This window comes from Tupaia chinensis, unplaced genomic scaffold (assembly GCF_000334495.1).
Source record: "Tupaia chinensis unplaced genomic scaffold, TupChi_1.0 Scaffold000360_1, whole genome shotgun sequence".
Taxonomy (NCBI): Eukaryota; Metazoa; Chordata; class Mammalia; order Scandentia; family Tupaiidae; genus Tupaia; species Tupaia belangeri.
This window is the reverse complement of record NW_006159856.1, coordinates 771,119-783,548: the sequence shown is the minus strand read 5'-3', so window position 1 is coordinate 783,548 and position 12,430 is coordinate 771,119. Positions and strand designations below refer to the sequence as shown.

General features: G+C 45.7%; 1 protein-coding gene and 1 pseudogene across 6 annotated transcripts in view; both read left to right on the top strand.

The window, feature by feature from the left end:
* FAM53A (family with sequence similarity 53 member A) overlaps window positions 1-12,430 on the top strand; it is an 88,359-nt gene that overhangs the window by 11,899 nt on the left and 64,030 nt on the right. The window contains exon 1 of one of the 6 annotated variants that reach the window (XM_006152887.1): window positions 4,217-4,270. The exons of the other annotated variants lie outside the window; for them this stretch is intronic. The gene's annotated coding sequence lies outside the window, so the exon portion shown is untranslated. Of the gene's footprint in view, window positions 1-4,216; window positions 4,271-12,430 lie in introns of those variants that run through there. 6 annotated transcript variants of the gene reach the window in all.
* Window positions 7,441-7,876, top strand: LOC106735348 (40S ribosomal protein S24 pseudogene; annotated as a pseudogene).

The window sequence follows — 12,430 nt, the reverse complement described above, 5'->3', positions numbered from 1 at the left end:
AGCCATTATGCTAACTGCTGGTCCCATCCATACACGCATTTTTAAGGGCAAAATTAAGGGTAGAGATCTTAGGCACATGATCAGCTCCATGATTAAAGAGGGCATCTAGTGAGCTTTCTGTGTGCCTCTTGCTAGTGAGCTTTCTTTCTTCTTAAAGAGTTATTTAACTTTATTTATTATTATTATTTTCCAGAGAGAGACAGAGAGAGAGAGAGAGGAAAAGTAAGCCACTGGAACCATAGTTGGCCACGTGGTAGTCCAGCACCTTTAACCACCTCGCCACCTACTGGCCCCAGTGAACTTTCTTTTTTTTTTTGGAGAGGTTTTTGCTATAGGGTGTGTGCACTTGCCAGACAGACAGAGAGAGACAGAGAGACAGAAAGCAAGAAATCACCCCCCAGGGGGGATGGCCACGCCACAATCCCTTCTCCTCCATTCTCCTCTTGGGATCTTGGGCACGCACGCACATGCGCCCAGTGCAAGTTTAAGCCACCAGGTTCAGGACTCGAACCATGGTCGACTATGTGGGAGTCCAGTGACATAGCCATTACGCTAACTGCTGGTCCCTAGGATCTAGATTCTCTTGAGCTGTGCATTACTGTTACACCATGGAGCTGGGCCTGTATTCTTTATCAAGTTGGAGAAGTTTCCCTCTATCTTAGTCTGTTGTTGTTCTTTTTTTTTTTTTTTTAATTGCCAGAGGGCGCGTGCATTCACCAGAGTGAGAGAGTGAGCAAGAGAAAGACAAAGCACCCCCCAGTGGGGCATGGTCATGCTGCAATCCCTTCCCCATTTCTCCTTTCTGTTGGGATTTGGGGTACATATGCACATGTACCTGGTGTTTTTCTTCAAGCTGTTAGGGCTAGGATTCAAACTATGGTAAGCCATGTGGAATCCAGATCCCTTAATCACTAGGCTGTGGGACTGGCCCTGTTTAGTCTGTTTTCATTGCTATAATAAAATTTCTAAGCCTAGATAACTTCAAAGAATAGAAATTTTGTCAGTTCTAGAGGCTGGGAAGTCCAAAGTAATGTTGTTGTCAAGTTTGGTGTCTGATGAGAGCCCATTCCCCACTTCCAAGATGTCACCTTGTTGCTGCCTGATCATGCGTCACATTGTGGAAGACAAAAGGGCAATTTGTAGAAAAGCCTCTTTAATAAGGACCTTAATACTGTTCACAGGGAGGAGCCCTCAGAGGCCAGACTTCTCTTAAAGTCACCGTATCTTAATACTATTACATTGGCAACACCTGGATTTTGGAGGGACTATCATTCAAACCATAGAACCCTCTACTCCTGTTTGCTGAGAGTTTTTGTCATGAATGGGTGTTAGATTTTGTTGAATGCTTTTTTTTTTTTTTTTTTTTTTGCATCTCTTGATATGATTTTTTTCTTTAGCCGGTTGAGATATTGAATTATATTAATTAATCATATTGTCTTTCCTGTACATTTTTTTTTTGGAAAGGTTTTCGCTATAGGGCGCGCACGCTCGCCAGACAGAGAGAGACATAGAGACAGAAAGCGAGAAATCACTCCCCAGGGGGGATGGTCATGCCGCAATCCCTTCTCCTCCATTCTCCTCTCGGGATCTTGGGCACGCACGCACACGCGCCTGGTATGAGTTCTAAGCCACTGGGTCCAGGACGCGAACCGTGGTCGACTACGTGGGAGTCCAGCGACATAGCCATTACGCTAACTGCTGCTTCCCTTTCCTGTACATTTTTAAATGAAATATCCTGCTATCCAAACCAATTAGTTGTGAGTTTTAATATTAGCAGGATGGTGATTAGTTAGGACAGGCGGTTCATGTTGTTTTTTCTTACTTTGTTTTGGAAGGGCTTCTCAAGACTACCTCAGAAGTCATGTATGTGTATAGTTTATCAGTGGCACCAGCTTTATGGTAGCAGTACATGCTTTACCTTAGACGTTTCTGAAATCATTAAGTATGTGCCCTAAGTGTGACCTATAAGGGAAGATCTGAAACCCCTGAAATGGAGTTGCACCCTATAGCTGATCAGTGACTGACAGATGTGAACAGCCAAGGGATTTCAGTGGTCTGCGATAACTTCACTGTGTAGCTTGTGCTGAGCATGGAGATACGGCCAGGTCGCCCCTCCTCCCAGCCTCTGCGTGGTGGAGGTGTGATTATGACTGGTTTCATTGGCAAGAGGGGATATTTGGCTCCATTCTCTAAGTGGCACTGTTTTTGGTGTTTTTATTTATTTTTTATTTTTTCATTGTGGCAGTGTAACAAATTACCTTCAAAATTAGTGACTGCAAGCAATAGTAATCATTGACTATGGCTTGTGATTTCTGGCATCTGGATTTCTGAAGCAGCTCAGCCAGGTAGCCCGTGCTGTGGGGAAGTCTCATGAAGGTTAATGAGATGAGGACTGTGGCTGGAGCCTCCCTCTGTGGGCATCCTCGTTCCTACATCTGGTGTTTGGACTGAGAACACTTGAACAAACAGGGCTTCTTGGGCTGTCTCGTCATGTGATCTCCCATCTCCCAGCATGGTCCCTTTGGGGTACATCTCTCTTTCTTTCTTTCTTTTTTTTTTTTGAGAAGTTTTTGCTATAGGGCATGTGTGCTCACCAGAAAGACAGAAACAGAGAGATAGAAAATGAGAAATCACTCCCCAGAGGGAATGGCCACGCCCCCCCCCCCCCGGAGGTGACGGGATGGCCACATGGTAATCCCTTCTCTTCCATTCTCCTCCCGGGTGTGCATATGCATATGCGCCCAGCGTGAGTTTAAGCCACCGGAGTCTGGATTTGAACTGCGGTTGACCACATGGGAGTCCAGTGACATAGCCATTACACCAACTGCTGGTCCTTTTTTGGGGTACATCTCAAAAGAGAGCCAGGTGGTTGTGGCATCTTCCACTTTAATCCCAGAAGTCACTTAGCCTCTATCCATTCAAGGTAGGAACTAAGACTCTACCTTTTTTTTTCTTTCTTCTCTTTCTCTTTTTTTAAGTTTTATTTTATTAAGTTTTTGTTATAGGGTCTGTGCACTCACCAGAGAGACACAGAGAGAGAGCGAAAGAGGGAGGCAAAGTGAGAAATAATCCCCCAGGGAGATAGCCATACCACAATCCCTTCTCCTCCAGTCTTCTCTTGAGATTTTGAGAAAAAAATTACACGTGCCCAGTGTGACTTAGAAGCTGCTAGGTCTGGGACTTGAACCACGCAGTCAGCCATGTGGGATTCAGTGCCTTGACCTCTGTGCCACCTGCTGGCCTTAGACTCTACCTTTTCATGGAAGGAGTGTCAGAGACTCTTCAGACATGTTCTGAAACCATCACACTTACCATCACTAGTTAATAAACTAATGTGAAACCAGGTTATGACTTATTCAAGTGTAGGTTTTTTTTTTTTTTTTTTGCCATAGGGTGTGTATGCTCTCAAGAGAGAGACAAAGTGAGACAGAGAGAGGGAAAGTGAGAAAGGAAGCCACCAGGTCTAGGACTTGAACCATGGTTAACCATGTGGGAGTCTAGCACCTTAACCACCGTGCCATCTGCTGTCCTCAAATCCTTTTTTTTTTTTTTTTTTTTAAATTTTTACTTTAACTTTATTAATTATTATTTTCTAGTTTGACCAGAGAGAGACAGAGAGAGAGGGAAAGTGAGAAAGGAAGCCACCAGGTCTAGGACTTGAACCATGGTTAACCATGTGGGAGTCCAGCGCTTTTAACCACCATACCACCTGCTGTCTTCATCCTCAAGTGCTTTTAAGAGAAAACTAAATTAAAAAGAAAACTCATGGGACCAGCAGATGTATAGTGGTTACGTCTCCAGACTCCCACATGGTCCACTGAGATTTGAGGTCAGGACGTGGTAGCTTGAAAATCACACTAGGTGCTTGTCCTTGTGTGCCCAAGATCCTGGGAGAATGGAAGAGTAGGGGACGATTTCTCACGGTCCCTTTCACTGTGTCTGTCTCTCTCTCCCCAGTGAGCGCACATGCCCTAGGGCAAAAACCTCTTTAGAAAAAGTAAACTCAGAGAACTTGGAGTTGGGAGCCATCATGTTACCACAGGGTTGCGAACCTGTGTGGTGCACCTTGAATTTGGGATGTACACAGTTTAACAGTGCTGGTTAACTCAGTTGCCTTTTTCTCTTAAAACTACCCTAGGAACCTGACGGCATTGTGTTATAGAATGGGAAGGGCTTTGACCTTCTAATTCCTGTTTCTAGGAAACACTTGTTAGCTGGACTGAGTGCTTTAGGCACTCTCATTTCGCTGCACAGAAAACTTTTTAAGGAGGTAAAGTTGTGCTCTCCATCTCATGCTTTTAGGGACCAGAATGGAGGAAGTGAAATGCCTCGCCCAAAGTTAGGATTTGAACTTGGTGCCCGATTTGCAGCCAGTGATGGAGTCTGGGTAGAGTTCCCTGGATTCCTTCCTGGGACAGAGGAGTTGGAGAGAGGCTGCTGCTTAGAGAAGGCTTGATCATCCCTCCTAGGCTGTGCCACTCTGGAACCTGGTTGTCTACACAGATTCAGTTATTCTCCAGATCCTACTGACTTTTCCCTAGTGTCAGGTGGCCTGCTGGTGAGATGCCAGGATGAGTTCTTTTGTCACTCAAAGGGGGACATGGCCCTGGAAAACTCTAGGTGCCTGTGCAGTGAGTGGGCATGGCCGATAGCTTCTCTCTCTCAGCGTGAGAGCCAGAATGGCAAACATCAGAGGAAACTTCCATCCCGAAAGCAAAGATCAAAAAAGCAGAGCAGACCTGGGGAGCTGAGATAAAACAGTGCAGGGACAAGAGGAAATAATTGTTTTTTCTTTTATGAGAGAGAGAGAGAAGGGGGAGGGGAGAAGACACAGGTAAGTATTTTTGCCAGATCTGTGTTGCAGTCTTCTTGTCCCCAGCCATCCAGTTAGCTAGGATCACAGGTGTGTGCAACTGTACCTGGCATGTTCAGATTGACTGGGGAACCAAATCTGGGCCTCCCATGTGGCTTCCAGCCTCCCATATGGTGGCATTATCTGTATTGCACTGAGGCTGGGCCTCAAAGAAATAATTTTTTGTTAAGATTTTTATTTATTCTTCTATGAGTGTGAGAGAGAGAGCAACAGCTATCCCCTACAGGATCTTGATGCTGAGATCCACCTTCTGCCTTAGCCAGCCCTGCATCATGGGCACATGTGTGCCTCATGTACTCAGGGAGGTTTCTGGATGTCAACCTGCATGTTTTACCACTGTGCTATTTTTTGGCTCTGAAGAAATAATTGAAAAATTAATTTTTTTTTTTTTTTTACTTTTTAAAAATAATTCTTGGGGCTGGCAGGTGGTGTGGTGGCTAGGGGCGCTGGACTCCCACATGGCTGACCATGGTTCAAGTCCCAGACCTGGTGGCTTGCTTTCTCACTTTTTCTCTTACTCTGCCCCTCTCTGATAAAATTAAAATAAATAAGTTAAATAAAAATATTTATTTAATTTTATTTATTATTATTTTTTAATTGCCTATAGAGCACATGAGCTCACCACAGACAGAGAAAGAGAGGAAACAAGCCACCAGGTCCAGGACTTGAACTGAGGTCAGCCATGTGGGAGTCAAGTGCCTTAGCCACCATGCCACCTGCTGGCCCCCAAAAATAATTTTAAAAAACCCATGCAATATATAACCCTATAATATAGAACCTTAGAGAGAAAAGAGAGAATGGAGGTTTTATTGTAAAGCAGGAGTATTCAGAGAAGAAGGAGTTCTCGAAGCTTATAGAGGATATAGTGGTAGAAATAAAATTTCTTTAGAAAGATTGGAAGATGATGTTGAGGACAAATCCTAGAAAGCAGAACAGCAGCAACAAAAAGAGTGGAGAACAGGAGGAGATAGATTGATGGGCTCAGAAGCACCAGTCCAGGAGCAATTGCAGAAACAGACTGGGGAGAGGAGGGCAGAAAATGCTCGGCAGTGATGCCAAAGTCTGTAAGACCCAAAGGGCTTGCTCTGTAGGTTAGGAAGACCCTGAAAGCCAGGCAGGTGTTGGAAGTGTAGGCGTACTATAGCAGTGGGGAGCGGAGGAGAAGTTCAGTTTTCATGTGTATCCCCTCTCGGGATGCCTAAGGTGCTGTGTGAAATGCACCTTAGGATGCACCACCGCCAATCCTGAGCACAAGACTGGGAGCTCCAGGAGCAAAGGGACTGAAAGGTATCCCACTGTCCTTGACCAAAATAAGCTTCTTCCTAGGAATTTTATAGTTCTGTTGGAGAGTTTGGAGGGGAAATGTGTACTAGGCAGAAGCTTTGCATTAAAAACAAAAAGAGAGGATTATTAACTTCTGGGAACAGACCTCACTATGGATTAATTGGGAATGTTGTTTATAGTGACATGAAAATGTCACCAATGACCTAACCAAATCTTCATGCAGCTCCATTGGGAGGCAGAGTAGGGGAGTTTGTGTGGGAATATACTGGCAAGATCTAAACCCCGATGCTCCTTATGGTCACTAGATCACTAGGTAATGTGTGAAAGGGAACAGCTAGGGAAGGGCTGTGTACACGTGCTGTTTAAATGTTGATGTTAGGCTAGCTCCATGGTGCAGTGGTAGTGCACTGCTGAAGAGAAGCTGGATCCTACATGGTGACCATGGTTTGAATCCCACTAGGGGCCCACTCAGCCATGACATACCAGGCACATGTTTGAGTGTCTAGGATCTGAGGGGTTGAAGGTCTGGAGGAGGGAGATTACAGAATGGCCAAACTCTGTGGGAGGGTGCTTTTCTCTCTTGTAATTTTTGCTGTGAGATACCTGTGCTCGCCAGAAAGAGATGTGAGGGAGGAGGATGTGATGATAAAGCAGGTCCCCAGAGGGGATGGTCACACCACATTGCCTTCTCCATTCTTCTTTTGGGATTTTGGGCATACACATACATGTGCCCAGAGTGGTTGTCAAGCCACCTGGGTGTGGGATCCAAACTGCACGGTCGGCCATGTGGGATCTAGCACCCTAGTCACAATTCTACCTGCTGGCTCCTCTCTGTCTTTCTGTCTCACTCTCATGTGTACATGCATTCTATCATGAACAAAGAAAAAAGGTTGGTGTAGGGTCAGCAGGTGGTATGGAGGTTAAGGCTCTGGATCCCACATGGTTAACTGTGTAGTTCAACTCCTGGACCTGGTGGCTTGGAAAACACGCTGGGTGGATGTTCATGCATGCCCAAAGTCCTGAGAAGACTGGAGGAGAAGGGATTGCAGTGTAATCATCCCCCTGGGGTGTTTTTTCACTCACTATATCTGGTGAGCACACCTGCCCTATGGAAATACTTAAAAAAAGGCTGATGTAAATAAACACCCAAAACAAGTGCAGAATGGGAGGGCTGGAAAGGTCCTCTGGATAGGAGCTGGTGGGGCAGGTGCTCCCTAGCATTTAAGAAGTACACAGTAGGTTTCTCCCTGGCTGCTTGAGGATATACCGCCCTCACGAATGACACAGTAACTATCCAAACCAGGAAATTCATGACCAACCGACGACTTCAGAGGAAACAAATGGTCATTGATGTCCTTCACCCCAGGAAGGCTACAGTACCTAAGACAGAAATTCGGGAAAAATGAGCAAAGGTGTCCAAGACCACACCAGATGTCATCTTTGTGTTTGGGTTCAGAACCCATTTTGGTGGTGGCAAGACAACTGGCTTTGGCATGATTTATGAGTCTTTAGACTATACAAAGAAAAATCAACCCAGATATAGACTTGCAAGACATGGCCTCAACGAGAAGAAAAAGACGTCGAAAAAACAGCGAAAGGAACGCAAGGACAGAATGAAGAAAGTCGGGGGAACTGCAAAGGCCAATGTTGGTGCTGGCAAAACGTCAAAGGAGGAAGGATTCTGCGGTGACTATCTGCAGTGATTATGCGGGTTTTTCATGAGAGGATTAATAAACTCAAAAATTTTAAAAAAAGAATACACAGAATTGTTTTAAATCAACATCACTGTGCATATTATTGCCGTGGTGAAATAAAAAAATAGCTTGCTAGAGTTCTGCCTCCCCAAATTCACATTGAAGTCCTAATGCTCCTGTACCTTAGAATATGACCTTATTTGGAAATAAGGCCATTGCAGATGTCATTGCAGATGTCATTTCTTTTTTTTTTGGAGAGGTTTTTGCTATAGGGCGCATGCGCTCGCCAGACAGAATCAGAGAGACAGAAAGCAAGAAATCACCCCCCAGGGGGATGGCCATGCCGCAGTCCCTTCTCTTCCATTCTCCTCTTGGGATCTTGGGCATGCACACACACGTGCCCGGAGTGAGTTTTAAGCCACCGGGTTTGGGACGCGAACCGTGATCAGCTACATGAGAGTCCAGCGACATAGCCATTACGCTAACTGCTGGTTCCCCAAATGTCATTTCTTTAGAGGTCTATTGATTAGGGTGGACTCTAGTCCAAAATGATTGGTGTCCTTGTGAAAAGGGGAGGGGGATGCAAAGACACAGGGAGAGCACTGTGGGAAGGTAGGGGTGATGTTGACACAAGCCAGAAGAGAGGTTTGAATGTGCTTTCCTGGAGCTGGTGCAGGGGCACAGCCCTGCTGCCACCTCGGTTTCCAAGACTGTGAGATAATGTATTTCTGTTGTTCTAAGCCACCCGCTTTGTGGAACTTTGTCCTGATAGTTACAAGAAAACTAGTTCATGGTTTCAATGCTATATCTGACTCCATGTTAATAAACATGAATTAAAAACCAGAAAAGCAGAACCCACTTTGGTGCCTTTCTGGAGAGTGGATTCCCAGAGAATGCGAGTAGCCAGAGCAACCAGCTAAGAGGCTTTGGTCACTGCCCAAGTTGAGCGAGCATCTGAGTTGGAGCTGTGCCTGTGTCGAGGGCGCGACCTGTATGGCTGTTGTGAAGTGCCTGCTCTGTGCTTGATGTTCTAGGGGCTGGAGGGCACCTGTGTGACCAGACTGGGGGATGAGAGAAATTAGTGGGTGGGAAGGACCTGGGGGCCTGGTGAGGGTTTTGGCCACTGTCCTGGGAGCCACAGAAAGACATTCTGGTTGTTGGAGTGTTCAGATCCACTTTCTGTTGATGTCAGGTTAGGGATTGTGAGGTGGACCATAAGGAATGGCTTAGGCCTCCACAGTCACACAGGCCTGGCAGGTCAGGCTTGAACCAGGTGGTGGAAGAGAAGTGGGAGGCGTGGGAGAGAAGAAACTGGTTGTCATTTACTGGCTTGGCAGCAGAAAGAGCCATAGCCTTTGGAAGCAAGGTTGTGACTTTGAACTACTGATTGTAGGAAAACTGGATGTAAGTTCATTATAGCCTGTCCTCTGAAAGGGCTTCACTTTGCATGGGAGAAAGTGTCCCTGGGTCAGGGAGGCCCTCTGGAATGAGTGCATGGGAACAGGACTGTTTTCTTTCTTTCTTTCTTTTCTTTTCTTTTCTTTTCTTTTTTTTTTTTTTTAAGATTTATTTATTTATTCCATTTGTTATTATTATTCAAATCGATCAGAGACAGACAGAGAGAGAAAGGAAAAGGGAGAAAGCAAGCCACCAGGTCCGGGACTCGAGCTGTGGTTGGCCATGTGGGAATTCAGTGCCTTTAACCACCATGCCATACCTGCCAGCCTAGGATCAGGGCTGTTTTCTATGCAGGGGACCAGAGTCTTTTGTTCCAGGAGTGGGTGGTGGGTGTTGGAGATCCGCTGTGTTTCCTCAGGCACCAGAGAGCCCAAACTGCATGGTCCTTTCTTTGTTCTTGCTATGGCATCGTCCTCCTTCTCTGTGCTCCCCCTCACCTCTTGGCAAAGTCGTTAGTTGCAGCACCTGGAACCAGGATCTTCTCACTTTTCCATAGCTACTGTACACCCACTGAGGCACTCGAAGGACTCCTATCCCACCAGTCCAGGCCTTTGTCTCCCTCTTCTCCAGGTGTCTCTTGCTTAGCTTTCAGTCTTGGCTTCAGTGTCTCCCCTCAGAGGGACTTTTCTGATCGTTCCTCTAAGCAGGCCTCCCTGACACCAATGGAATCCTGCTGATTTTCTTCTCACTGCCACCATCTGTCATTGTTTTGTTTATCTCTTGCCTTCCCTGGCTGCAGTCTACATTTCCTCCAGTCCCGAACTGCTCCATCTCTGGACTCGGCCAGGGGCTCTTCATGCAGGGGCAAGCTGCACAATACATCCTGTGACCATAGCATTTGTATCGTGATCATTCATCGTCTTATAGCGGGAGACTGGCTTGGCATTGTGGGTTGAATTGAGTTACTTTCATGTCCTGACCTCTGGTACCAAGGAATGGGATCTTATTTGGAAATAGGGTCTTTGCAGATATAAATAAGATGTAAATTAATGTGAAATCATCCCTGATTAGGGCAGGCCTAATTGCTGGCTTCCTTATTAGAGGAGAAACTGGGAAGAAGGCCTATGATGACGGAGAAGGAGAGGGCCATGATATAGATGCAAGCCAGGAATACCAGGGATCCTAGGAATTAGAGGACTTTTGGTCTCCAGAACCGTGAGGGAGTAAATTTCTGTTATTTTAAGCCCCCTCACTTTGTGGTACTTTGTTACAACATCCCTAGAAGTGAATGCACTTGAATTTGAATATGTCCTAATATTTTAGTAACTACCTGAATAACACGCCTTCTTTCTCCTTGAAGGAAATCCACGTTCTGCACTAGGGTCACATCCTCTTCTGCCCAGCACTCATGTCCCATCTCCCTGGCTTCTAGGAGGGATCTGCTCAAGCAGTCATTTCCATGCACGCTGTGATTTGAATGTGTCCCGTAAAGTTCATGTGTTAGAAACAATCCCCAATGTATTAGTATTGGGAAATAACACTTTTAAGAGGTGCTTAGTCTTGAGAGCTCTGTTCTCATGAATGGATAAATGCTATTATCAGGAGAGTGAGTTCCTGATAAAAGGATGAGCTTGGCCTCCTTCTGCCCTCTCTTACATGTACGCTTTTGCCCTTCTGCTTACTGGCATCTTGATATTGGACTTTCTGGCCTCAAGGACTGTGAGAAATATTTTTTTCTTTATAAATTATGGCCTGTGGTATTCTGTTATAGCAGTATAAAACAACTAAGATAATGCTGCAGTGCTTTTCCAGGCATGCATGAGCTTGTTTTGATGCCAACAGCATGCTCTGTGCTTTGCACTGTGCATGTACTTTTCCACTGAACGAGTGCCACGGCGAGCTCTTCGCAAACACTATTTTATTTTAAACTGTGAATTATAGCAGAGTATGGCTATCTCACAATTATTTAGCCATTTTTGTTTAGGGGCACGTAAATCCTCCAAATGTTCGTGTGCCATATAACCACAGGACAGTGATCAAAATCAGGACAGCAGCATCGGTGTGACATGGCAGTAGTGTTGCTTGGTCATGGGGTACTTGATCACATCATGCTTGGTCAGATTCTTCCCTGACACTCTTATATTGAGGTGTTTGTCGAGTGGTGGTTTTAAAAAGTGTCCATCATCTGTATTATTAATAGACATTCTACTGTCAGGAGGAGCTCCCCTCCGTTTGCTGGATTTTTCCCCTAATTATTCACATCAGCAGGGATTCTTGGGTTCTTACTTGACACTGGAGTAGAATCCATTCCCGTCGCCATCTGCTGTTTGCCATTGGGCCCTTCCTCATCTTTGGAGTACGTCCTCTCTTCTCGTCCCTCCTGATCCATCCTCATCTGTCCTCTTCGTGCTTCAGCCCTGGCATCAGTCATCTCTCCAAGGACTCTGGCTTGTTTTAAGAATACAATACTAGATATTTTATGATTTTTTTTAGGTGTCCTGTGGCTGCTATAGCTTCTCTCAGGTTACGTGTGTGCTTTGTGCAACCAGGGGGCTTTGCCGAGGGAAGTGTGTGTGCTCCTTAGGGATGTGCACAGTGAGTAAGGGAGAGTAGAAGCTGCCTGTGCCCTCTTAGAGGGTGGCTACTGGGGGCTGTTGGGGTTGGTGGGATTAGGGAGGGTCATTGAGCTGACAGATGACTGTGTAAAGCCCTATCCTGTGAGGGTGGGCTCCAAAGCTGGGACTGAGGTGAGTTTGTGTTCAATGCTGGTGATCACCATGCCAGGTTACCAGTGACCTTGCATCCCTGCTGGCCCTGGCCAGCTGATGTTGGCCCAGTGTGGGTGTGTGGTGGGGTTAGCTCTGACTCTGACTCCTTAGTTTGAAAAACTTTTTTTTTTCTTTTCTTTTTTTTTACATTCTCTTTTTTAATTTATTAATTCACTTTACACCATTACAACACACAAATGAATTTTCCATCCAAAATACACTGTGCATTGTCTCAATCAAGTACATCCACATATATGTTCTCAGCAAATAATTTTCCAATTCTTACGTCCTGCATACCTTGCCCTTTGTCTTGCCATCCCTGATTCCCCATCCTCCACCCTCTGCTATGTCCCACCTTCTCCCCCCTTTTTCCCTGGCATCCATGGTTGCCCTCCATACCTTCCTCCCCCCCA